This window comes from Nelumbo nucifera, chromosome 1 (assembly GCF_055504915.1).
Source record: "Nelumbo nucifera cultivar China Antique chromosome 1, China Antique-T2T, whole genome shotgun sequence".
In the NCBI taxonomy this organism is placed as follows: Eukaryota; Viridiplantae; Streptophyta; class Magnoliopsida; order Proteales; family Nelumbonaceae; genus Nelumbo; species Nelumbo nucifera.
In genome coordinates this window covers 77,305,414-77,330,158 of record NC_142649.1, presented here as the reverse complement: position 1 = coordinate 77,330,158, position 24,745 = coordinate 77,305,414, and the positions used below count along the sequence as shown (strand labels likewise).

Sequence of the window (24,745 nt, the reverse complement as noted above, 5' to 3'; positions counted from 1 at the left end):
ATCTTTTAGCTATGGTTTGTCAAAAAACCGTAGCTATATGTTAGAGTATTTAACTATGGTTTTTCCAAAAAAAAAAAAAAACCATGGTTATAGGCTAATACATTTAACTATGGCTTTGTAGTAAACCGTAGCTATAAATAGAAGAATTATAATTACGGTTTTGTAAAAATCTGTGGTTATAGATTTGGATATATAGTTACGGACAATTTAAAAATCGTAGCTATATGCATTTTTTAGTTACGGTTCAGCCTGTGGTTAAAGGATCATAAGGTTTACGTCCGCCTTTTAGCTACGGACATATACCGTAGGTATAGATGGTTATAGCTACGAATTAATTGAACCGTAGCTGTAGGCTATAGCGTGACCATAGGCTACGGCTTTTTGTTCGTAGCTAACGGTTTTTTGACCTTTAGCCACGGTTTTGTCTGTAGCTAAAAGTCATATTTCTTGTAGTGGTTTAAAGGTAGGGTGCCAATTGGATCGGATTGGCTCCAATCCGATCTAGTCCAATGAGTTGATTATAGATGGACTAGGTCCAATATGATCCAATGAATACTCTAGACCATTTTGGACCAGTCCAATTCAATGTCTAGACTGTCCAAACTATTCAAATTGGTTTTAGTTTAGATTAATTTCAACCCAAACTTGGTCCATTGACACTTGTATCCTTGTTATCTTTTATTAATGAATTGGATATTGGTTCAATCTGACCCAATCCAATATAAATCCATTATGGATGGACCAAGTCTAATCCAATCCAATAAATACCTTGGACCATTAAATCTGAATTGATCCAATTCAATGTCTTATTGATCCATCCAATTCATCCAAATTGATTTTGATTGGATGGGATCCAACCCAAAACCGGTCCATTAACACCCCTTATTTCAAGGCATTGGGTCCCCCTCTAATATGTTAACTAGTAAAGTAAAAAGGTGGCTTGTTTAGATTAGAGATCTTTAGAAAGCTCCTAAAAATACTGGGGCTAATGACTACACTCTCCAAATTCTTAATATTTCAATTAAAGAAATTAATGGTAAAAGAATTAGATGGGCATCTTAGAAGTTTCCCATGCAATGTTGGTTTAAGTTGAATGTTAATGGCACTAGTTTAGGGAAACCAAGTAATAGTAGGGAGGGAGGAATTATTAGAGGTGCCTCTGGAGCTTTCTATTTTGCATTCTATAAGTACTATGTCTATGCAACTTCCATTTAGGCTGAATTATTGGCTTTGCTTAATGGAATCCAATTTGTCTCCATCATGGGATTGTTGAAATAGAGATAGAAAGTGACAACAAAATTCTTGTTGAGATCATAAAAGGTATAACTGCATACCACTAGACTATTGCTTAAACTTACAAAAAGATCAAGCTCATTCTTAGCAACATGAGATTTATTATCTTTCATTCCTTAAGGTTATGTTTGGTTTGAAGAAAAAGGTAGGGAAAGGAAGGGAAAGATGGGAAACTTATTTACAATTTTTCATTCTGTAAAGATTTCTCTACCTTTTTCTACTTTTTCCTTCAAACCAAATATACCTTAACAGAATGAAATAGCTAGGTGTGCTTATTTCTTGGCCACTGGTGCTATATTGATTTCAAAAGCTATGAAATTTAGAAGGCTGTGTCACTTGTACCAACGAACTTCATTACAAGAAAAAAAGACCTTTAGTAGCATTTGAATATGTCACTAAAGATAGGTAAAAGCGTCATTAAAGGTAATATTAATGTTTTAAATTGTGCATTATATATATATAAAAGGTGGTTAGTGAAAATAAAATGGTAGAGGCTCCATCTCGAAGGAGTACAAATACAAATATGTAGAACACAAAACCTTATATTTTGTATAGATTTATACTGTACATATTTGTATTTGTATTGCTTCCAAACTAAGCCAGAAGAACAGAACAAGATGGAACCAATTTGCCTAATATGTTTGGTTTCAATTTGACAACTTTCCAAGAGGCTTTCCAAGAAAAATGCCATTTAAACAACCTCTTTTCCATTTGCCCTTTTTCATGACCTTCCAATAGATGAAAAACCTTTATATCTCTCAAAATCTCAATCTAGAGAGAAGTGCGAATTTGTCTAATGCAGATTTTTGATTTACACTACAGAGCTATAAACATTTTGAAGGACAACAACCCACATTCTATACACCAACATCCACCGATGAATTAGCATCAATTCCAAGCTAGCACCTACCCCAACAGTACTTTAAGCCTACAAATTTTGACCCTGCGCTGATCGATCATTTTCCCATCAATCTATTGGCTATTCACCAATAGTCTTATTTGCAATCCCCAATCAAGAATGAATATATAAGATTTTGAAATAAATTCAAAACATCACACCAATTGATTTTTTATTTCAGGTGTCGGCAACAGATTTTTTTTTATTATGTGTACAAATTATTTTACACGTACACTTAATTTCCCTCTTTGCTTTATGGGACGTGTCAACCAACAATATAGATCAATAAAGGTTACTGAAACTTTTTTTTTCTATGTAGCATTTAGAAAATCTGAACTGTGATCTATGGAAAGTAATAAAGTTCCCACAATAGTTACAAGCCCTCATCGTATATATCTCTGAATGCGATGAAGTTGCTGGATAATTTGATACCATATTTCTGAAAAATGTTCATTTTATATATTTCACAATTTTGAACATACAATATATATTAGATATAATTGTATATATTTTTAAACAATTACAAAAATACTTTTATATATGATATATTTTTTTGTATTATACTATATTATATAGGACCCGTTTGATAAGTCTTTTGGAGAAGATCTTCTTGTAGTTTTGACAGTCAAAAGACATATTGAGCTTTTGACATAAGATCTGGACAGTCCGAAGACCGTTTGGCAGATACATGTCATCTTGGGTCTTTTTGCACGAGATTAAAATGTGAAAGACGCTGGAAGTTTCATTTGGAACTTCCCAAAATCAGCCCAAAATGGGCTTTGCGCGTATTTTCGGCATCCCATCTTTTGACAGCTAGATCTTCTGCGTGTCAAATGGACATAGACCAATTTTTTGTCTTCCCAACTTATAAACAGCCGAAAGACCCTACAAAAAGACATGCCAAACAGGCCTATAATTATTTGAGTTAAAAGGATAATATTGTCTAATCGAATCCTACTTTGGTACTTGTTTAATCAAATGAGCACCCCAAGATTTTTAAAACTGGACCGAACACGAAACTTTCTGACCACCAGTTGCCGGGTAGAATGGTCCGATCATCGAGTTCAAACAAACGGTTCATTGTGAGTTAAAAAAATAAAAAATTAAACAAATAAAAAAAAAACAACAAAAAATCATTATCTGGATCGATAGTTTGACGTTTCAACTGCCCTGATTAGTGAGTCACTAATCACCCAATCTCTCAAAACTAGAAATTTCATTGCTCGAGGTCGGGTTTCTTTTTTCCCTGCTGGCCGGTTCGGTGGTACTGAATGTCAAGGAAGCAAGGAGTAATATTGTCAACAGTGAATGATTAGATTAATTTTAGCTTTTCATCCACTAAAAAGTTCAAGAGTTCCTAAGTTTATGAGATTCCAGCTGCCCAATCAGATATATAGTTGACAAGTCTTTTGAAGTCTTCGGGTATTTCAATTAATTAAATTAAATGAATTAATGGAGTAGTTGGCCTCCGGACCAAAAGAAACATATATCATTGCACTCCCCCTCAAGAAGATATGGTCTACTATTATCATCTTGTTTTCTGTGGCACCTGAAACATGTTATGTGACTTCCAATGCCACCTAAACTCCACGTAGCTCTCAGTGATATCAGCATATTCTTTATTATATCTTTTGGTATTCGGTCAAATTTATTTAGCATTTGACACGGCTGCATGCGTCATACTCTGATAGAAAGGATTGGAACCCTAATTTTGGTCCCTGCTTTTTGTTCTGTTATATAAAGGTTCAAAATATCGATACGCATTGACTTGTATCGGTTTATATATATTGTATTAGGGATTTCTCGACATATTTTTATAAGGGTGTTTCAGAGTATTGAATCGGTTCAGGCGATGAATAAACCTTAAACCGATCCTTTTAATTAGATTTAAAAAAATAAAAAGCTATAAATACACTATTACTGGTATTTCGGGTGTATCAATATTTTAAACCTGGTTCCAGCATCCAATACGAATCGAGTCAGACGATATGTTGAAGTGGAGTACGGGGGTGATATGGACTAATGATGTAGACACAGTTATCTCTCCCTGGTGAGTGTGTGACATGAATAATGGAGTCTTTTATTTTTAGTTTTTTCATGAATGGGGTTAGAACAGGATGGACTAAGAAAGCTTGTGTACATGGGTTTCATTTCACGACTCGTTGGAGGAATGCCGATTGAGGGCTTGTTCGTTTGCTTTGAAGTCTGACATCTAAAAGTGCAATAATTACATTAAGAGGTATATTGGTATTGGTTAACTTTTCTTTCTTCTGAACTTTAAATGCAGAGAATGTTGTTCTGAATTTTGAATTCTGAAAATTATCAAATATCCATTTTGACTTCATATTTAAGATTTTTTTTTTTGTATTTTAGGGGTATCATTGAAAAACAAAAAAGTTGTATCATTGCACTTTAAAAGATAAGAGATAAGAGAAAACAAACAACAATTTTTCTCTTAAAATTAAAAAATTCCTCTTAAGAGATAAGAGTTAAGAGGAAACAAACAAGTCCTGACTTTCCTCCAAACCATTGGGTAAGGGGAAATAACTTACTTCACTAGATTGAGGGAAGCTTTCCTAATAAAAATTCATTTCATGGGAGTAGGGTGTTAATGGATCGGATTTAGACTGGACCTATTTGAACCAAAATCAATTTGAATGGATTAGATAGATCAGTAAAACATGTTGAATTGGAGTATTGGATCAATTCAGACTTATTGGCTTAAAATATTTATTGGATTGGATTGGACTTGATCTATGAATTTATATTGGACTGGGTTGGATTGAATCAATACCCAATCCATTGACAGATGATAGGAGTATAGATGTCAGTAGACCAGGTTTGGATTTGAACCAAATCTAAATTAAAATCAATTTGAAAATATTAGACAATCTAGAAATTAAATTGGATTCAAAGTATTCACCGTATTGGATTGAACCCGATCCATCTATAATGGGTTCATACTGGACTAGGTCAGGTTGGACCAATATCCAGTCCATTGACAACCCTACATGGGAGGGAAAAATTTTGACATGGTTTTACCCACACATGATAATTTGCCATGAAGTTGAAACCCCAAACATTCTAGGCTAGATGTCAAACATTTTTTAATGGAAAGTCATTCACTCATTTTGCTGTTCTCATTCCCTATAATGCCCACCTTGGAGACATTGCAAATCTATGTGGAAGAAGTTGGATGACCCAGTCAAGAAACTTGGGCTCTGCATCTCATCCATCTCTTCAAACTACCTCAAAAGTTTGGAACAATCTTCCTCATCTATACATCAAAATCAATACAGATGGAGCATGGACTCCCTCAAAAGCTGCAGTTGGTGTTATTGCTCGAGATGAATTTAGATCTCTACTAATAGCCAAAGCCTTAATGGTGATGTGTTCTTCTCCCGATGAATTTGAATTCAAAGCAATTCTAGAGGGTCTTCGGCTGGCAAAATCATTCTCCATGGACCCGATTATAAAAGAGAGAGATGCACAGGTTGCTATCCAAGTTCTCCCTTCAGATCTGGAATACCCCATGGAGATCTCTGTTAATTACCCTGGATTGCAAATCTCTTTCAAGAAATTTCTCATCCCGTGTTTGGAATCATACCCCTCGGTCCTGTAATAGAGCATCCCATGGGCTAGCCCAATTTGCTCTAAGACAAAACCAATCATTTACTTGATCTTCTACCCTAGAGCGTATCTGGTCTATTATTCTGGATGAGATGTAATGTTTCAAGTTAAAAGTTGAATAAAGCTTTTGCCTTGTGGCTTAAAAAAAAAAAAACAGCCCAGACTATTTTTTCCAAATAGACAAGGTGAGTATTGGGCACCCTAGCATTTCACAAGTGTACAAAAAATGGAAAGGGTAAAACGTTGCATTTGGTGCACTATTTTTCAATGAAAAATTGCTATAATGATTAACTTTAGAATTTGGGAAAAGAGGTGTTTCTTTTTTGTTTTTTTTTTAAAAAAAAACAGAGGTGTTTTTTGAATTATCAAAATTCTTGAAACTCCTTGATAATGATGTACATTTTCTTTTGGTATTTAACACAATACACACTAACTTTTCAACATAGGTGGTAATAGTGGAACTCAATCCACGTCTCTACAGGGACTACCTAGCTAACATGCCAACCGATGATACATTGAAATTTGAAAAACTGAGACCTTTTTTGGGATGTCAATAATTGTCATTATAAATTTACTGTAATAATAAGTCAAAAAAATGGTGAACCAAAACGCTTGTAAATGCTATATGGTGCTAAAACACTCTCTCAACTTAGGGATGTCAATTCAGTTATTCACTTATAAGAATTCTTTCGAGGCTGCCTTAAACCCTCTTGAGAGGTACGAATACCTGCCCCATAAATGTACAACTGGAATGAAAACCTATTTAAAAATTTGATCTGAAACATGGTAACATATTAACATGTTCTGATATGTTTTCTATAAAGCATGTAAATAGAGCCTATAATGCACTCATAACTTAGCTTACAAGGCATGCAAAGGAAAAATGGGCATACATCTAGGATTTGAAATAAAGAAAAACATCCAAGAAGATATTCTGCAGAAGAACTAGTGGTGTTTGCCGCATCTTTCAGTCTATGAAAAACTTAAAAGACACAAATTTGGTATTTTCCTGTTTGGTATCACATAGACCAAAAGACCCATTGTTGTGTGATTTATGCATAGTTAATTCAGACAAGTGTATCTTAGTCAAATGTGCGTATAATGATGAAAAAAGTGTCGATTCCACAGATACAATACCAAATCAATTTTAAACTAACCTAAGTTGAACTTGTGAATCAACTGAATGAATAAAAACTAAAAGAAATAATGCAAATCCAAAATCTTAATAAAAACTGAACTGATGGATGAATGCAACTAGGGTTTAGATTTCATTAAATCAAGGTTATATAATTATCTCTTTAATCCAACTCAAGACCAAAATTACCCTAAGGTATGTTAAAGTTATTTGCATGTGATGATTGATTTCCCTAAATTAATTAATAAGCTTTCTCAAGTCATATTAATCCAATTATACCATCAAATTTCTAAGTGGTTGTCAAAAGGAAAAATAAGCATTAATTTCTTTGGAAACCTCTAATCGTAGAAGGGGATTTGACTCACTAATGGTCAGTATAGACAATCACTTTAGACAAGATCAAATAAGGTCTAAATTTTTCAATAGAAAATATTACAGCAAGTAGTTCATTTTTAGTTGTTGTATAATTTCTTTGTGCCTCATTCATGGTTCTACTTGCATAATAAATGGTATGAAATTCCCTATCTATTCTTTGTCTTAAAACTGCACCTAAAGTATCATCACTTGCATCACACATGATCTCAAAAGGCAAATTCCAAATGGGGGCCGAAACTATGGGAGCTTTGATCAATTTCCCTTTTAAACAAGTAAATGCATGCAAATAAGCATTATCAATCACAAACAGTGCGTCCTTCACTAAAAGATTAGTTAGAGGCCTAGCAATTTTAGAAAAGTCCTTAATGAACCTTTTATAAAAACCTGCATGTTCCAAAAAACCTCTAACTTCTTTCAATGATTTTGGAGGGGGAAGTTTTTTAATTAATTCAGTTTTAGCTCTATCCACTTCAATACCTTTAGAAGATACTTTGTGGCCTAAAACAATTCCTTCCCAAACCATAAAATGGCATTTTTCTCAATTAAGAGTAAGGTTAGATTCCTCACATCTTTTAAGCACCAATGACAAACTATGCAAACATGCATCGAAGGAAGATCCAAAAATAGAAAAGTCATCCATAAATATCTCCATAAAATCATCAATGAAATCCGAAAATAGAGACATCATGCATCTTTGAAAAGTAGCAGGGGCATTGCACAAACCAAAAGGCATTCTCCTAAATGCAAATGTTCCATAAGGGCATGTAAAGGTAGCTTTCTCTTGATCTTCAAGAGCAATGGGAATTTGGTGATAACCAGAATAACCATCAAGAAAACAATAAAATTCCTGACTAGCAAGTTTTTCAATCATTTGATCAATAAAGGGAAAGGAAAAATGATATTTTCTAGTAGCATTATTCAATTTCCTATTGTCGATACATACCCTCCAACCTGTTACTATCCTTGTAAGGATTAATTCATTATTTTCACTTTCGACTATAGTGGTCCCACCCTTTTTTGGCACAACTTGCATAGGACTTACCCAAGAAGAATCAGAGATAGGAAAGATAATACCTGAATCAAGCCATTTTATCACCTCTTTCTTTAATACCTCTTTCATATTAGGATTTAACCTCCTTTGGGGCTGCACCGTAGGCTTGAATCCTTCTTCCATCATGATTTTGTGCATGCAAACTGATGGACTTATTCCTTGAATGTCGCCAATGCTCCATCCAATCGCCCTTTTATGTTCCCTAAGCACCCTTATCTACTTTTCTTCTTCGAGACCTGTCAAGTAAGAAGAAATAATCACAGGTAAAGTAGATGAATTCCCTAAATAAACATATTTTAAATGTGAAGGAAGAGGTTTAAGTTCAAGAGTAGGAGGCTTCTCGATTGATGGCTTGGCTTTTGAAGAAGAGCAAGAAATATCCAAAGGCAAAAATTTTTCTCTTTTTGTCACGAATCCTCTTTGCTTTTCTCCCAAATAGCCTATAGCCTCCTTATGCCTCTCATCTAAAATTTGTTCATTCACATTAAAAGAGTTAGCAATGCAATTTTCTATAAGATCATCTAACCTAAATGCATGAAATTTTCTTTCTACCAAATCATCAATGCAATCTATCATTAAGACTTCTTTTTCATCATTGGAATGTTTCATAGCCTTAAACACATTAAAAATAACTTCCTCATCATTAATCCTAAGGCTAAGTTTTCCTTATTGGACATCAATTAAAGCTCTTCTTGTGGCAAGAAAAGGTCTCCCTAAAATTATGGTTATATCATAATCTTCTTCCATGTCCAAAACGATGAAGTCAACAGGAAAAATAAATTTATCTACTTTTACCAAAACATCTTCCACTACTCCCCTTGGATATTTGATACTTCTATCAGCTAATTGTAGAGAAATAGTGGTAGGTGTTGGCTCCTTCAACCCAAGCTTCCTAAAGACAAAAAAAGGCATCAAATTAATGCTTGCACCAAGATCACATAAAGCCTTATCAAAATTAATTTCGCCAATGATGCACAGAATAGAGAAGCTCCCTAGATCCTTGAGTTTTGGAGGTAATTTATTTTGTAGGATTACTGAGCATTCATCATTAAGTTTTACCATTTCAAACTCCTCCAACTTTCTTTTGTTTGAAATTATTTCTTTTAAAAATTTGGCATAACTTGGCATCTGAGAAATAGCATCAAGAAGAGGAACGTTAATATGAAACTTTTAAAACACCTCTAGAAATTTAGCAAATTGCTTATCCAAGTTAGCCTTAAGAAATCTTTTAGGAAAATGAAGAGTGGGTTTGTAGGATTTTAAATTAAGAGTAGAAGAACTTCCCTTTTTCTCCATTGATGACTCGTAGTCTCCTTCTTTAGCTTCAAGGTTTCAACTTTCTTCCTCTTTTACCTGCTCATCATCTTTTTCTTCTTTTCTAAGTTCTTTTCCACTTCGCAGAGTGATGGCCTTTACTTGTTCCCTAGGATTCTTCTCGGTATTGCTAGGTAATCCTCCTTGTGGCCTTGTCGAAATTGCTTGAGCAAGTTGTCCAATTTGAGTTTCTATCCCTTGAATTCTTGCCTCTATACTGTTGATAAATTTTGCCATCATACCCTCTAAATTTGGCTTCTTCTCTTATGGATTTTGTTATGGTTGCTACTGAAAGCCGGGAGGTGCTCTTTGTTGGTTATTACTCCAAGAAAAATTTGGATGGCTTCTCCATCCTAGATTGTAAGTGTTGGAGTAGGGATTGAAATTGGACTTGTTTCCACCATAAGAAACAAAATTAGCTTGTTCAGAAGAAGAAGAAACAGGATTTCCTACTTGACAGTCTACACTAGCGTGTCCCCCTTGCCCACAAAGCTCACAAGAAGGGAAAGGAACAGAAGAAACACTCATAGCTGAAACCCCCAAAATTTCTAATTTCTTATTTAATGCAGCAAGTTGAGCCGATAAAGCAGTGAATCAACATTATAAATTCCAACTCCCTTTTTATTTGCTCTCTCATTGCCCCATTGATAGCTATTGGTTGCCATCTCCTCCAAAAGTTCATATGCTTCTTCGAGAGTCTTTCTCATAAGGGTACCACCTGTAGCTGCATCTAACATTGAACGATTAGATTGATTAATGCCACTATAAAAAGTTTGCACTTGCATCCAAACAGGTAGACCATGGTAAGGACACTTCCTAAGAAGTTCCTTAAATCTCTCCCACGACTCATATAAGGTTTCATTATCAAATTGAGAAAAAGTTGTTATGTCATTCTTTAATTTAGCCGTTTTAGCAGGTGGAAATTATTAGATAAAAACTTTTGTGCCAAGTCATCCCATGTAGTAATCGAACATGCCAAATCATCCTAAGTCTAATGGCATCATCACTAACTCCATTATGCTTAAAACTATCACATATTTCAAGAAAATTAGCAATATGAGAGTTAGGGTCATCATTGGGGCCAGAAAATTGCACACTCATCTGGATCATCTGAATAATTGCAGGTTTGATCTCAAAATTATTTGCTTGCACATTCGGCCTCCTAATGCTTGATGTAGTACCATCCAGAGTAGGTATAGCATAGAAGATCAATGTCCTTGGATTATTTTGGTCTTGAACCATCTTGTTCTTTCTCTCCCTCGTTCACTTTTTCAAAGTCCTTTCAATTTCTTCATCAAGGGGTATTAATTCTCCACCACTAGTGCATGTCATGCACTGGGAACCTTCAAAGAAAAGAAAAAGAAAGAGAAAAAAATTTAAAAATTTCCTAAAAACTTTTATAAAGCTGAACCCAACAAAAATTGAAATGGAAAATTTTAAATACGAAAATAAAACAAATAGATGTTCAATCTAAGGCTAATTCAGGTAGTTTTGATATGCAATAAACTAGTCCCCGGCAACGGCACCAAAAACTTGTTGTGTGATTTATGTATAGTTAATTCAGGCAAGTGTACCTTAGTCAAATGTGCATATAATGATGAAAAAAGTGTCGATCCCACAGAGACTAGATCATAGTACCAAATCAATTTTAAACTAACCTAAGTTGAACTTGTGAATCAATTGAATGAATAAAAACTAAAAGAATTAATGCAAATCCAAGATTTTAATAAAAACAGAACTGATGGATGAATGCAGCTAGGGTTTAGATTTCATTAAATCAATGTTATATAATTATCTATTTAATCCAACTCAAGACCGAAATTACCTTAAGGTATATTAAAGTTATTTGCATGTGATGATGGATTTCCCTAAATTAATTAATAAGCTTTCCCAAGTCATATTAACCCTTTATTAATTCAATTCTACTATCAAATTTCTAAGTGGCTGTCAAAAGGAAAAATAAGCATTAATTTCTTTGGAAACCTCTAATCGTAGAAGGGGATTTGACTCACTAAGCTTCATTGATTCCCACACATGAGCTAATCATCTTTCAATATCATAATCGATCATGCGATTTTTATTGCTTAGGGATCTATTCATAACAATCCTTTGGTCAGTCATGCATGAATCATCAAATCATTAAAAGATTAGCCAATTATTTTAAAGCATTAAGCATAACAATAAAAATTCCTCATGCAAATAATAAAGGTCTTGAATTCAATTAAACAAATAACTATATAATCTTAAGATCAAAATCCATTTAAACCCTAGCTAAGAGAATTTAGCTAGACATCACTAAATTCAACATACTCAAGAAAATTAAAGGGGAAACACAGCAAAAACACATCAAAGAATGAATAGAATAACAAGAAAATTTTAGCCTTTGGAGGTCGAAGACAAGTGCAGCAATTAAGTTTTTCTCCCTCTTGAATTCGGATTCTTCCTCTCTTTCTCTAGCGTGCTGAAATTGCTTCATCATCTCTTCTGATGTGTTGAAACTACTTCCTCTTCTCTTCTCTACTGAATTCTCTCTAAGGATATGCCCCTTTGCCTTGAGTCTATGGTCCTTTTTATAGTGCAGCCTCCCCTCAATTGCTTCTCAATGCAGACTCCTAATTCAACACAAATTAGGTCTCTTAGTCTTTATCTCAGTCGAATTCCTATCTCTTCTGCATTGCCAACTGCTAGACCCAAAACTTGAAGCTTGAATTGCACTTAGTTGGAGGAGGAATTAGGTTGAGTGATAAACACAAGAGCTCTAGCCCTATCTCTTATCTTTAATTATCCATTTGAATCACCTCAATTCGAGTTGTAGGAAGAAAATTATGCCCAAAATATGAGAACTATATCAAAACAGAAAATTTCCCGATTTTTGTGCATACATATCAGATCCGATTTCAATGGATTCTCTCCTTCATGGCTACATCATGGAGCATCATTGCTGCATGGTCCCTCTTCTCTGATTATCTTGATCAATTAAATCGAACTCCTCCTTAAAATTGCACAATTAAACTCCAAATCATCTTGCAAGACAATTTCATCATAATCAATGCAATACCATGCTAATTCCAAAAAACATTATTACCAAAATCATCAAATTAGAGGTATGAAAATATGTACAAATATATGCTTATTACCCACGAGTGTGTAAAAAGACTAAAATAACAAAAAATTAAAAAAGTTTCAAATGATTTTTCAGCACGAAGCAAACCAAACAACCTTGATCTTTCAAGACAAGACCCCAAAAGATGAATGCGTCTTTTCGTCTACCGGGTTGTTGAAAGATATTGCCTAAGAATACTTACCAAACAACCCTTAGGTAAATATTTTAGGGGAATCTTCGGTCAGCTCCCCTCAGAAGTCGAAAATTCAATTAAGGACGTACAGAAACCTGATTCACCTATTAAATGCAAAATTTATTTCGGCTCCCCCTCCCCCACCACGTCAGATAAGTGAAACTTTCGATCCCATTATACCCCTTATATCCCAACGAAAATCTTCTTCATTCGAACCGAACACAGCAGCGGCCATCTTCCAACGGTAATCTTCTTCTTCACTCGAACCGAACACACCAGCGGCATTCCTGTCGTCTTCTTGCTCACCCCCTTCTTCATCATTCGAACCGAACGCAGTAGCATCACCCCATTCCTTATTATAACCGAACGCAGCAGAGGCGTCTCCGTCGTCTTCGGTCAACTCACCCCAGGCGAAACATCTTCTTCCTGGAAGAACCGATCCAACAGTATCTTCTTCTTCCTCGAAGTTACCGTTCTTCCTCATTTGAACCGAACACAACAGTTTCACCCCTGTTTCTCAGAGCCGAAAGGTACAATATCTTTCCATCATCTTCTTCCCCATTTCGAAACTACAACATTCACCCTCTTCTCCATTTCTCATTGTCGTTATCTCCATTTCTCAGAGTCGTTAATCACCAGAGGTTCATCTCTCATTGCCGGAGCTACAACATTTTCCCCATTTTCATAGTCGTTAATCAACGGAGCTTCAGAGCTTCATCTCTCATCATCGAAGGTCGTTAATCACCGGAGTTTCATCTCTCATTGTCGGAGCTACAGCGTTTTCCCCATTTTTCATAGCCATTAATCACCGGAGCTTCGGAGCTTCATCTCTCATCACCGGAGGTACAGCGTGTTTTTCGGTGCTTTGAGTGCGGTAAGCATCTAGTTGTGTCTGTATTCTGCACAATTCATTTATTTTGGTTTTGATGATTTCTTGGTTTTGTTGAGTGCTAACGGCTATAGCTTAGGCCTGGGTCCAGACCGATCCGGGGTTCCAGGCCTGAAACATAAGCCCTACCTCAGGTCTATACGGGTCCGGTTTGGGCCGGGCCTGATTGTAGGCTAATGTCACCCATATATAAAACATTACATATCTATATATTAAATGGCATAAAATGCATATAAACTTATTTTATACATTAATATAATATGAATTATATATGTCATGTTATAATATTTATATATAAAATATATAATATAATGTAAAGTAACATGTATATATATGTATACATTATACACAAAATGTATAAGTTTAAATATATGCAGGCCGGGCTTAGCCCAAGCCTGGTCTGAAAATTTGCGAACCTAATGTGGAATTGGGCCCGGGTTGTGCCTAAACACAAAACCCAGGCCGAAGCCTAGAATTTCTAGGCCGGGCTGAAATGATCACCCCTAGTGCTAATTGAGTTTTGTCATTCTTTATATATGAAATTTAAATAGTATTATAATTTTTTCTTACTTTTGCTAACAATAGGCTATTAAATTCTCGACAAAAAAATGTCAGGTGACAAAGTTGGGACTAGGTGCTCCTCGAAATGGTTTAGGGAAATGCTGCAGAGTTTGTCTCTAAGTTCGGAGTACAAGAGAAGGCTCTAAGAGACTCCCTTTGGACACTTTTTGGACCCCGACGCCCTCCCTTTGGGACCGTTTCGGGTAATTGGCAGAATCACCCGAGGGCCGATCCGGTGGGTTAGGAGGGGTGTGATGGCCACCAAACCCATTGCCCCCACTGCCACTCACCCACCGAGCATTCCGACACCTTCCAATCACCCATCGGCCCGATGGCTCGGGCCAACGATGGGCGTCTCCGCTTCATCTAGGTACTTATAGGGGACCTTCCCCCATCCCCGTGGAGGTGGTTCCGCCACCCAACTACACTCATACCCCCCCTCCGAGACCGTTTATAAGAATTGGCCAAATCGCCCGGAGGTCGATCCAGCGGGTGCAGAGGGGTGGGATTTCCCCCAAACCCACTCCCCCAATTTCTAGTCACCCACCGAGCATCCCAACACCTTCCAATCGCCCATCAACCTGATGGCTCGGGCCGACGAAGGGAAATAGTGGTTCTACAAAAGCACCGTTTTCTAGCGTCGAACTTCCCCGTTGGCCTGGGCCGTCTCCGCCTAATCTAAATAGTTATAGGGGACCTCCCCCCACCCTGTGGAGGTGGTTCCGCCGCCCAACTACCCTCACGCACCCCTTCCAGGACCGTTTCTGTAAATTGGCCCAATCACCCGGAGGCCGATCCAATGGGTGTGGAGGGGTGGGATTTCCACCAAACCCGCTCCCCCTACTGCCACTCACCCCCCGAGCATCCCAACACCTTCCGATCGCCCATCGGCTCGATGGCTCAAGCCGACGGAGGGAAATGGTGGTTCTACAAAAACACTGTTTCCCACCGTCGGCCTTTCCCGTTGGCCCAAGGCATCTCCGCCTCATTAGGGTACTTATAGGAGACCTTTCCCATCCCTGTGCATGTGGTTCCGCCGCTCAACAACCCCTGCGCACTCCCTCCGGGACAGTTTCTAAGAATTGGCCGAATCGCCCGGAGACTGATCTGACGGGTGCGGAGGGGTGCGATGGACACCAAACCCACTCCACCCATCTACCAACTCACCTACCGAGCATCTCGACAACTTCCGATTGCCCATCGGCTCGATGGCCCGGGCCGACGGTGGGAAACTTCTGGTTCTACAAAAGCACTATTTCCCACTGTCGGCCTTCCCCGTTGGACCGGGGTGTCTCCGCCTCACCTAGGTACTTAAAGGGGACCTCCCCCACCCAGTGGAGGCAGTTCTGCTGCCCGACTACCCTCGCACCCCCCCTCCGGGACCGTTTCTAAGAAGTGGCCCAATCGCCCGGAGGCCGATCCAGCGGGTGTGGAGCGGTGGGATTTCCACAAAACCCACTCACCCATCGAGCATCCCGACACCTTCTGATCGCCCATCGGCCCGATGGCTCGAGCCGACAGTAGGAAACGGTTGTTCGGCAAAAGCATCGTTTCCCACCGCCTACCTTTCCCGTTGGCCCAAGGCGTCTCCAACTTATTTGGGTACTTATAGGGGACCTCCCCTTCCCTGTGCATGTGGTTCTGCCACTCCACTACCCCCGCGCCCTCCCTCCAGGACCGTTTCTAGGAATTGGACAAATCACCCGGAGGTCGATCCGGCGGGTGTGGAGGGGTGTGATGACCACCAAACACACTCCCCCTACTGCCACTCACCCACCGTGCAACCCTACACCCTCCGATCACAAATCAGTTCGATGGCCCGGGCCGACGGTAGGAAATGGTGGTTCTACAAAAGCACCGTTTCCTACCATTGGCCTTCCCCGTTGGCCCAGGGCGTCTCCGCCTCATCTGAGTAATTATAGGGGACCTCTCCCCTCTCTGTGCATGCAATGGCCACCAAACCCACTCACCCACTGCCACTCACCCACCAAGCATCCGGACACCTTCCGATCGCCTATTGGCCCCATGGCCCGGGCCGACTGTGGTTCTCCAAAAGCACTGTTTCCCACCGTCGGCCTTCCCCGTTGGCCCAGGGCGTCTCCGCCTCGTCTGGGTACTTGTAGGAGACCTCTCCCCTCCTTGGGCATGTGGTTCTGCAGCTCGACTATCCCCACGCCCTCCCTCCGAGACCATTTCTAAGAATTGACCGAATCGCTCGGAGGCCGATCCGGTGGGTGCGGAGGGATGTGATGGCCACCACACCCAATCCCCTATAACCACTCACTCACCGAACATCCCGACACCTTCTGATTGACCATCGGACTGATGGCCTGGGCCGACGGTGGGAAACGGTAGTTCTACAAAAGCATCGTTTCCCACCGTTGGTCGGGGCATCTCGGCCTCATCTAGGTACTCATAGAGGACCTCCCTCCAATCTCGTGGAGGTGGTTCCACCGCCCAACTACCTTCGCGCCCCCTCTCCGGGACTGTTTCTAGGAATTGTTTAAATCGCCTAAAGGCCGATCCAGCAGATGCAGAGGGGTGGGATTTCCACCAAACCCCACTAACCCTATTGCCACTCACCCACCAAGCTTCACGACAACTTCCGATCGCCCATCGGCCAGATGGCTCAGGCCGACGGTCAGAAACGGTGGTTCTACAAAAGCATTGTTTCCTAGCGTTGGCCCGTGGTGTCTCTGCCTCATCTAAGTACATATAGAGGACCTCCCCACACCCCGTGAAGGTGGTTCCGCCACCCGACTACCCTCGCACCCCCCCTTTGGGACCGTTTCTGGGAATTGGCCCAATCAAACGGAGGTCGATGCAGTGGGTGTGAAGGGGTGAGATTTCAACCAAACCCACTCCCCCATACTATCACTCACCCACCGAGTATCCCGACACCTTCCGATCGCCTATTGGCCTGATGACCCGGGCTAGACCTGTTCATGGGTTAGGTCGGGCCAGGCTCGGGTCGGGCTTTTACTCTTAATGAATAGAAATTTGTTAGGCCCGAGCTCGAGCCCGGCTCGACCAACGGGCCTACAACTTGGGCCCGAGCCCGAGCTTTTACTCACCACCGGTGACTGTGTTCGTCGGAGCTGAGTTCGCGGTGAGCTACGATTTTAACAATGAAAAGTGTGTTAGTTCACGTCTTAGAGAGAGAGAGAGATAAAGAAAGAGAGAGAAAGAGAGAGAGAGAGAGAGAAGAGAGGACTAACCACCAGAGTTGTTGTGTTGGTGAATGTTCGCAGGCTCGCCAGTTGTGTGGCTGCCTAAGAGTATGAGGACTGAGGAGGAAGTGAAGAGAAGAGAGGTTCGACTAAGGGGAAAGAGGTGAAAGAGAAGAGAGGTTCGGCTTAGGGATTTTTAAGTTTAGTCTATAGGTCGGGTTGGGCTATTTTGCCAAATCCCGAGCCTGGCTTGAATTTATTGTGGGTCAGGATTTTTGGCCCGAGGTTAAGCCCACGGGCTCATTTGCATGTTCAAGCCCGTTCGAGGGCCAGGCTGGGCCAGCCCGTCGAACCACCCAGCCCATGAACAGGTCTAGCCCGGGTTCGTCAGCCTTCCCTGTTGGCCCGGGGCATCTCGGCCTCATCTGGGTACTTATAGGGTCCTCTCCCCTCCTTATGCATGTGGTTCCGTCGCTCGACTACCCCTGCGTCCTCACTCCGAGACCGTTTCTAGGAATTGGCCGAATCGCCCGGAGGCCGATCCTCCAAGTGCGGAAGGGTGAAATTGACACCAAACCCACTCCCCCCTATTGCCACTAACCCACCGAGCATCCCAACACCTTCCGATCGCCGATCGGCCCGATAGCCCGAGCCAACAGTGAGAAACATTGGTTCTGCAAAAGCACTGTTTCCCATCGTCGTCCTTCCCCGTTGGCCTGGGGTGTCTCCGCCCGATCTGGGTATTTATAGAGGACCTACCCCCACCCCATGGAGGTGGTTCGGCCGCCCGACTACCCTCGCACCCCACCTTCGAGACCGTTTCTAGGATTTGGCCCAATCGCCCGGAAGCCGATCCAGAGGGTGCGGAGGGGTGGGATTTCCACCAAACTGACTCCCCCTACTGCCACTCACCCACTGAGCATCCTAACACCTTCCGATCGCCCATCAACCTGATGGCCCGGGCCGATGGTGGGAAACGGTTGTTCTACAAAAGCACTGTTTCCCACCACCGGCCTTCCCCGTTCGCCTAGGGCATCTCCTTCTTATCTAGTTACTTATAGGGGACCTCTCCCCTCCCTGTGTATGTGGTTCCGCCAGTTGACAACCCCCTACGCCCTACCTCTGGGACCATTTCTGGGAATTGGCCGAATCACCCGGAGGCTGATCTGGCGGGTGCGGAGGGGTGTGACAGCCACCAAACCCACTACCCCTACTACCACTCACCCACCGAGCATCCCGACACTTTTCGATCGCCCATCAGCCCGATGGCCTGAGCTAACAATGGGAAACGGTTGTTATGCAAAAGCATTGTTTCCCACTGTCAGCCTTCCCCGTTGGCCAGGGCATCTCTACTTTATATGGTTACTTATAGGGGACCTCTCCCCTCCCTGTGCATGTGGTTCTGCTACTCGACTACACTTGCGCCCTTCCTCCGGGACCATTTTTGAGAATTGGCCGATCTAGTGGATGCAGAGGGGTGCAATGGACACCAAACCCACTCCCCCTACTGCCACTCACCCACCGAGCATACCGACACCTTCCGCTCACCTATCAGCCGTCCCTATTGGCCCGGGGTGTCTCCACCTCATGTGGGTACTTATAGGGGACCTACCCCCCCCCCCCCCCGGTGGAGGTGGTTCCACCGCCCAACTACCCCCGCGCCCGCCCTTTAGGACCGTTTATTGGAATTGGCCCAATCGCCCGAAGGACGATCCAGTGGGTGCGAACGGGTGGGATTTCCACCAAATCCACTCACCCTATTGCTACTCACCTGCCGACCAACCTGACACCTTCCGATAGCCCATCGGCCCAATGTTCCGAGTTGACGGTGGGAAACGGTTTTTCTGCAAAAGCATCGTTTCCCACCGCCGGCATTCCTGGTTGGCCCAGGGCGTCTCCACCTTATCTAGGTACTTATAGGGGACCTCTCCCCTCCTTGTGCATGTAGTTCCGCCGCTCCAATACCCCCGTGCCCTCCCTCCGGGACTGTTTCTAGGAATTGGCCGAATCGCCCAGAGGCCGATCCAGCGGGTGCGAAGGGTTGCGATGGCCACCAAACCCACTCTCCCTACTGCCACTCACCCACCGAGCATCCCAATACCTTTTGATCGTCCATTGGCACGATGGCCCAGACCGACGGTGGGAAACAGTGGTTCTGCAAAAGCACCGTTTCCAACCATCGGCCTTCCCCGTTGGCCTGGGGCGTCTCTGCCGCATTTGGTTACTTATAGGGGACCTCTCCCCTCTCTATGCATGTGGTTCCACCGCTCGACTAGCCCCACGCCCTCCCTTTTTGGACCGTTTCTAGTAATTGGTCGATCCGCCTACCACTCACCCACCGAGCATCCCAACACCTCCGATCACCCATCGGCTCAATTGCCCGGGTCGATGGTGGAAAACGGTTGTTCTACAAAAGCATCATTTCCCATCGTCGGCCTTCCCCGTTGGCCCAAGGCGTGTCCTTCTCATTTGGGTACTTGTACGGGACCTCCCTGCACCCCGTGGAGGTGGTTCCGCTGCCCGACTACCCTCGTGCCCTCCCTCCCGTACCATTTTTGGGAATTGTCCCAATCGCCCAGAGGCTGATCCAACGGGTCCGGTGGGGTGGGATTTCCACCAAACCCACGCCCCCCTTCTGCCACTCACCCACTGAGCATCCCGACACCTTCCGATCGCCCTTCGACCCGATGGCTCTGGCCGACGGTGGGAAACGGTGATTCTGAAAAAGCACTGTCTCCCCACCCTATGCATGTGGTTCCACCGCTCCAATACCCCCATGCCCTCCCTTCCGGACTGTTTCTAGGAATTGGCCGAATCGCCCAGAGGCCGATCTGGCTGGTGCGAAGGGTTGCGATCGCCACCAAACCCACTCCCCCTACTGCCACTCACCCATCAAGCATCCCAATACCTTTCGATCGCCTATCGGCACATGGCCCAGGCCGACAGTGGGAAATAGTGGTTCTGTAAATGCACTGTTTCCAACCGTCGGCCTTCCCCGTTGGCTTGGGGCATCTCCGCCTCATTTGGGTACTTATAGGGGACCTCTCCCCTCTCTGTGCATGTGGTTCCACCGCTCGACTAGCCCCACGCCCTCCCTTTTTGGACCATTTCTGGTAATTGGTTGAATCGCCTGCCACTCACCCACCAAGCATCCCAACACCTCCGATCGCCCATCGGCCTGATTGCCTGGGTCGACGGTGGAAAACGGTTGTTCTACAAAAGCATCATTTCCTACTGTCGGCCTTCACCGTTGGCACAGGGTGTATCTGCCTCATTTGGGTACTTGTACAGGACCAACCGTTTTCCCGTGGAGGTGGTTCCGCCGCCCGACTACCCTCGTGCCCTCCCTCTGGTACCGTTTTTGGGAATTGTCCCAATCGCCCAGAGGCCAATCCAACGGGTGCGGTGGGGTGGGATTTTCACCAAACCCACTCCCCCCTTCTGCCACTCACCCATTGAGCATCCCGAAACCTTCCGATCGCCCTTCAACCCGATGGCTCTGGCCGACGGTGGGAAACGGTGGTTCTGCAAAAGCACCATTTCCCACTGTCGGCCATCCCCATTACACCAAGGCATCCCCACCTCATCTGGGTACTTATAGGGGACCTCCCTCCACCTCGTGGAGGTGGTTCTGTTGCCCGACTACCCCCACGCCCCCCCCCTTTGGGACCGTTTCTTGGAATTGGCCAAATCGCCTGGGGACTGATCCAGTGGACTACTCGGTGGGCCTGATCTTCTCTACCTCTTGCCGGAAGGTGTCTTAGCTGAATTAAGACATACTTATTTATCAAGAAAAGATTATCTTTTAAGCAATTTATGTTTATATACTGATATTTAAAAAGTCAAAATAATTTCAATAAGATAGAAAAATAGTTCACCAACATGGAAACAAAAGGAGAAGTCTTTCAACGCAATATTAAAAACACTAAACCTAACTATTTCCAAAACACCAATGTCAGAACAATAATAACAAAAAGAACAAAAACAAGTTGTTTAACTATAGCCATCACTTTAGTAGCTGATTCATGAACTGATTTCATAAACTCAATCTCCCTTATGCAAACATCGACTGCACTCTCCACTTTTTCAATGCATTCCAGAACATCACCATGACGATTTCCCAATGTAACCTCATCGGACCAAGCTCGAGGAATTGCCCACTCCAAAAATTTGCAACCACCAATAGAATCGCTTTCAGTTGTTAGGCTATCAAACACCTGCTCCTGCAAGTGCAACACATGTCATTAGCAATATGCATGCCTTATATCATAATATCATCAAACTAAAAATATTACCTCGGATTTTAATCGACAGCTATAAAATAACTTCTATGGGTTATTCCGAGTTGTAGAAATTCAGATGATACATTTTCGTTTGCAATAACAATACTTAGTATCATATTGTAAACTACTCGGACATTCATTCCCGACACTCCATTGGCTATTCATACCTACAAATGTTCAATAACCCACAGGACATTCATATCTTAATCAACTTTAAATACTTAATTTAGATTAGTTAACATTCAAATATTCATTTACATAGGTCCTTACGACAACCAATTAGGGAAAAAAATGTAACAAAGTAAATGCACGGGTGGCCAAACCAGAATGAACCGGATACACAGGCACTGTGCCAGAAACACAGGCGGTCTTTGTGCGAATGACGAAGAAAAAGACGTTGCGGTAAAATGCTTGACCTTCGAAATTTAGCTTCGGTAAGTAAGATGCTATAGAGCTCTTGGTTCAAATGAGGAAGAAGAAGATGTTGCGGTAGCTTCGAAATTTTAGCTTCGGTCAATAAGATGTTGCATTCGGTTCGAATGAGGAAGAAACTGAAACTGTTGTGTTCCATTCGGATGAGAAAGAAGACTAACCAAAGACGACAGAGACGTTGCTGGTTCGGTCAGCTCCCCCTCAGAAGTCGACAATCGAAGATGTTTCGCCTGGGGTGAGCAAGAAGATGATGGAGACGCTGCTGCGTTCGGTTAGGAAGAAGAAGACGTTGCTGGTTCGGTCAGCTTCCCCTCAGAAGTCGACGATCAAAGATGTTTTGCCTGGGGTGAGCAAGAAGACGATGGGGATGCCGCTGCTGTGTTCGGTTCGAATGAAGAAGAGAAGAGGATTACAGTTGGCCAAATGGGGTGACGCTGCTGCGTTCGATTCGAACGAGGAAGAAGGGGGTGAGCAAGAAGACGACGGGGATGCCGCTGGTGTATTAGGTTCGAATGAAGAAGAAGATTACCATTGGCCGCTGCTGTGTTCGGTTCGAATGAAGAAGAGAAGAAGATTACCGTTGGCCGCTAGTGTGTCTATTGTGTTCGGTTCGAATGAAGAAGAGAAGAAGATGGCCGTTGCTGTGTTCGGTTCGAATAATGAAGATTACCATTGGGACATAAGGGGTATAATGGGATCAAAAGTTTCACTTATCTGACGTAACGGGGGGAGCCGAATTGCTGCCCAATCCAAATACCAAACATCAAAGATTATAGTTAATACTTTTATTTTAAAAGCTGTTTAATACTTAATTACACACTACTCTTAGTCATATATAAATGATTCACTGCCCTAATTGATGAATATGTAGCAGTTTAGGCACAAAATTTTAGCCGATGTGTTATCATTAGAGATGGGCTTTCTAGGTATATGCCTGAACGGGACAAACTGCACAAGTCCAAATCAAATGGGCATGCTCAAATCTATAAACCAAGGTTTAAATTCAATGATAGGGTCAAGTGTGGACTCCACCTAGTTTTGGCTTTATCATTTAATATTTATTCTAAAATAAGGGAGATAATCCCAACTCCCAACCAAATGGGGTCCCACAAGTGTTAGTTGATTGGATGGAACCTTAAATTAATCTTATTTGTTGTGATCAAACAAGATTTTACCTCACTAAGCTTTTATAAGGGAATTATCTAAAACCTCCTCACATTAATGATAATGCTTAAAACGTTTCTTGACTTTTAGATGCCTCCAAGAATGAATCCGAATTTCCTCTTCTCGATGTGTTGGCTGCAAAGATTGTGTTAGTGTAAAAACTTTTATGAGGAAGAAATCTGAACTCCGGTTGAGCCTTCAGTTAGACATATTCCATTAAATGGCAGGAATAAAATGTGCAAGATTAATTCCTCTACTTACCCACCACACATGGTGTTCATATTTCATATGTGTATTACTGAATATTTTAATATATTCAAAATTAGGGGTGGATTTGAGCCGAGCCGAGTTGAATAGTATCAGGCTTGAGTTCGGTTCAAGACTATTCTACAAGGCTCGAGCTCGAGCCAGAACTTTGAGCTCGAGCTTGACTCAGTTCGGCTCGTTTTATATTTTATAAAAATATTTAAAAAAAATATTTTATAAAAATAAAAATTATATATAATTTTTTTTTATTTTATATTTAAAAAATTAAGAATTATAATAATTAATAATTATAATATTTATATATATATATATATATATATATATATATATATTCGAGCCGGCTCGTGAGCCTCACGAGTCGAACTCTAATAGGATCGAGCTTGACTCATTTAATAATCGAACTATTGAATTGAGCTCGAACTCGAATTCAAGCTTGACTAAAACCGAGCCAAACTGAACTTTTTATGAGCCGAACTTGAACAGTTTGTGAAAAGCTCGGATTGTTGTGACCCCTACACAAATACTCTTAAATAATGGATGTTTTACAAATGAACAAAATGTCATTGATGAAGAACCCATTAATGTATCAAATTTTTAACCATTAGGAAATATCAATATTAGATGTTGTACATTAAATGGAGAGTCTTGATCAATTATTCCACTCAGTTTAATATTTGGATTTGGGCATACCAAAACATCCAAATAAATGTGCTTCAACACTTCTTTATTCATATAATAATAAGTATGATTGAGAGAGAGAGATGGTTAGCATGTGGTAGGGGTATTGATGAGATCAAGAGGAAAAATATATGATTAGAATTATTCTTGTCATTTGAAAATGGTTTCTCGTGAGAACATAATGTAAGAGAAGTATATGATTTATAAAACCTGTAACAGGGGTTTTTCTGGACGTATTTGGGAGAAACTTTAGACACTGTCATAAAATGAGGGGAGATTTTAGATATATAATTTCCTTTTCTTTTGAAA

At 41.5% G+C, this 24,745-nt stretch overlaps 1 non-coding gene across 1 annotated transcript; it reads left to right on the top strand.

Annotated features, from left to right (window-relative positions):
• Positions 1-10,491: 10,491 nt before the first annotated feature.
• LOC148803462 (small nucleolar RNA R71) lies at positions 10,492-10,598 on the top strand. The gene has a single exon (XR_016081565.1). It is a non-coding gene; the product is annotated as a small nucleolar RNA R71 (small nucleolar RNA).
• The last annotated feature ends 14,147 nt before the right edge of the window (positions 10,599-24,745 follow it).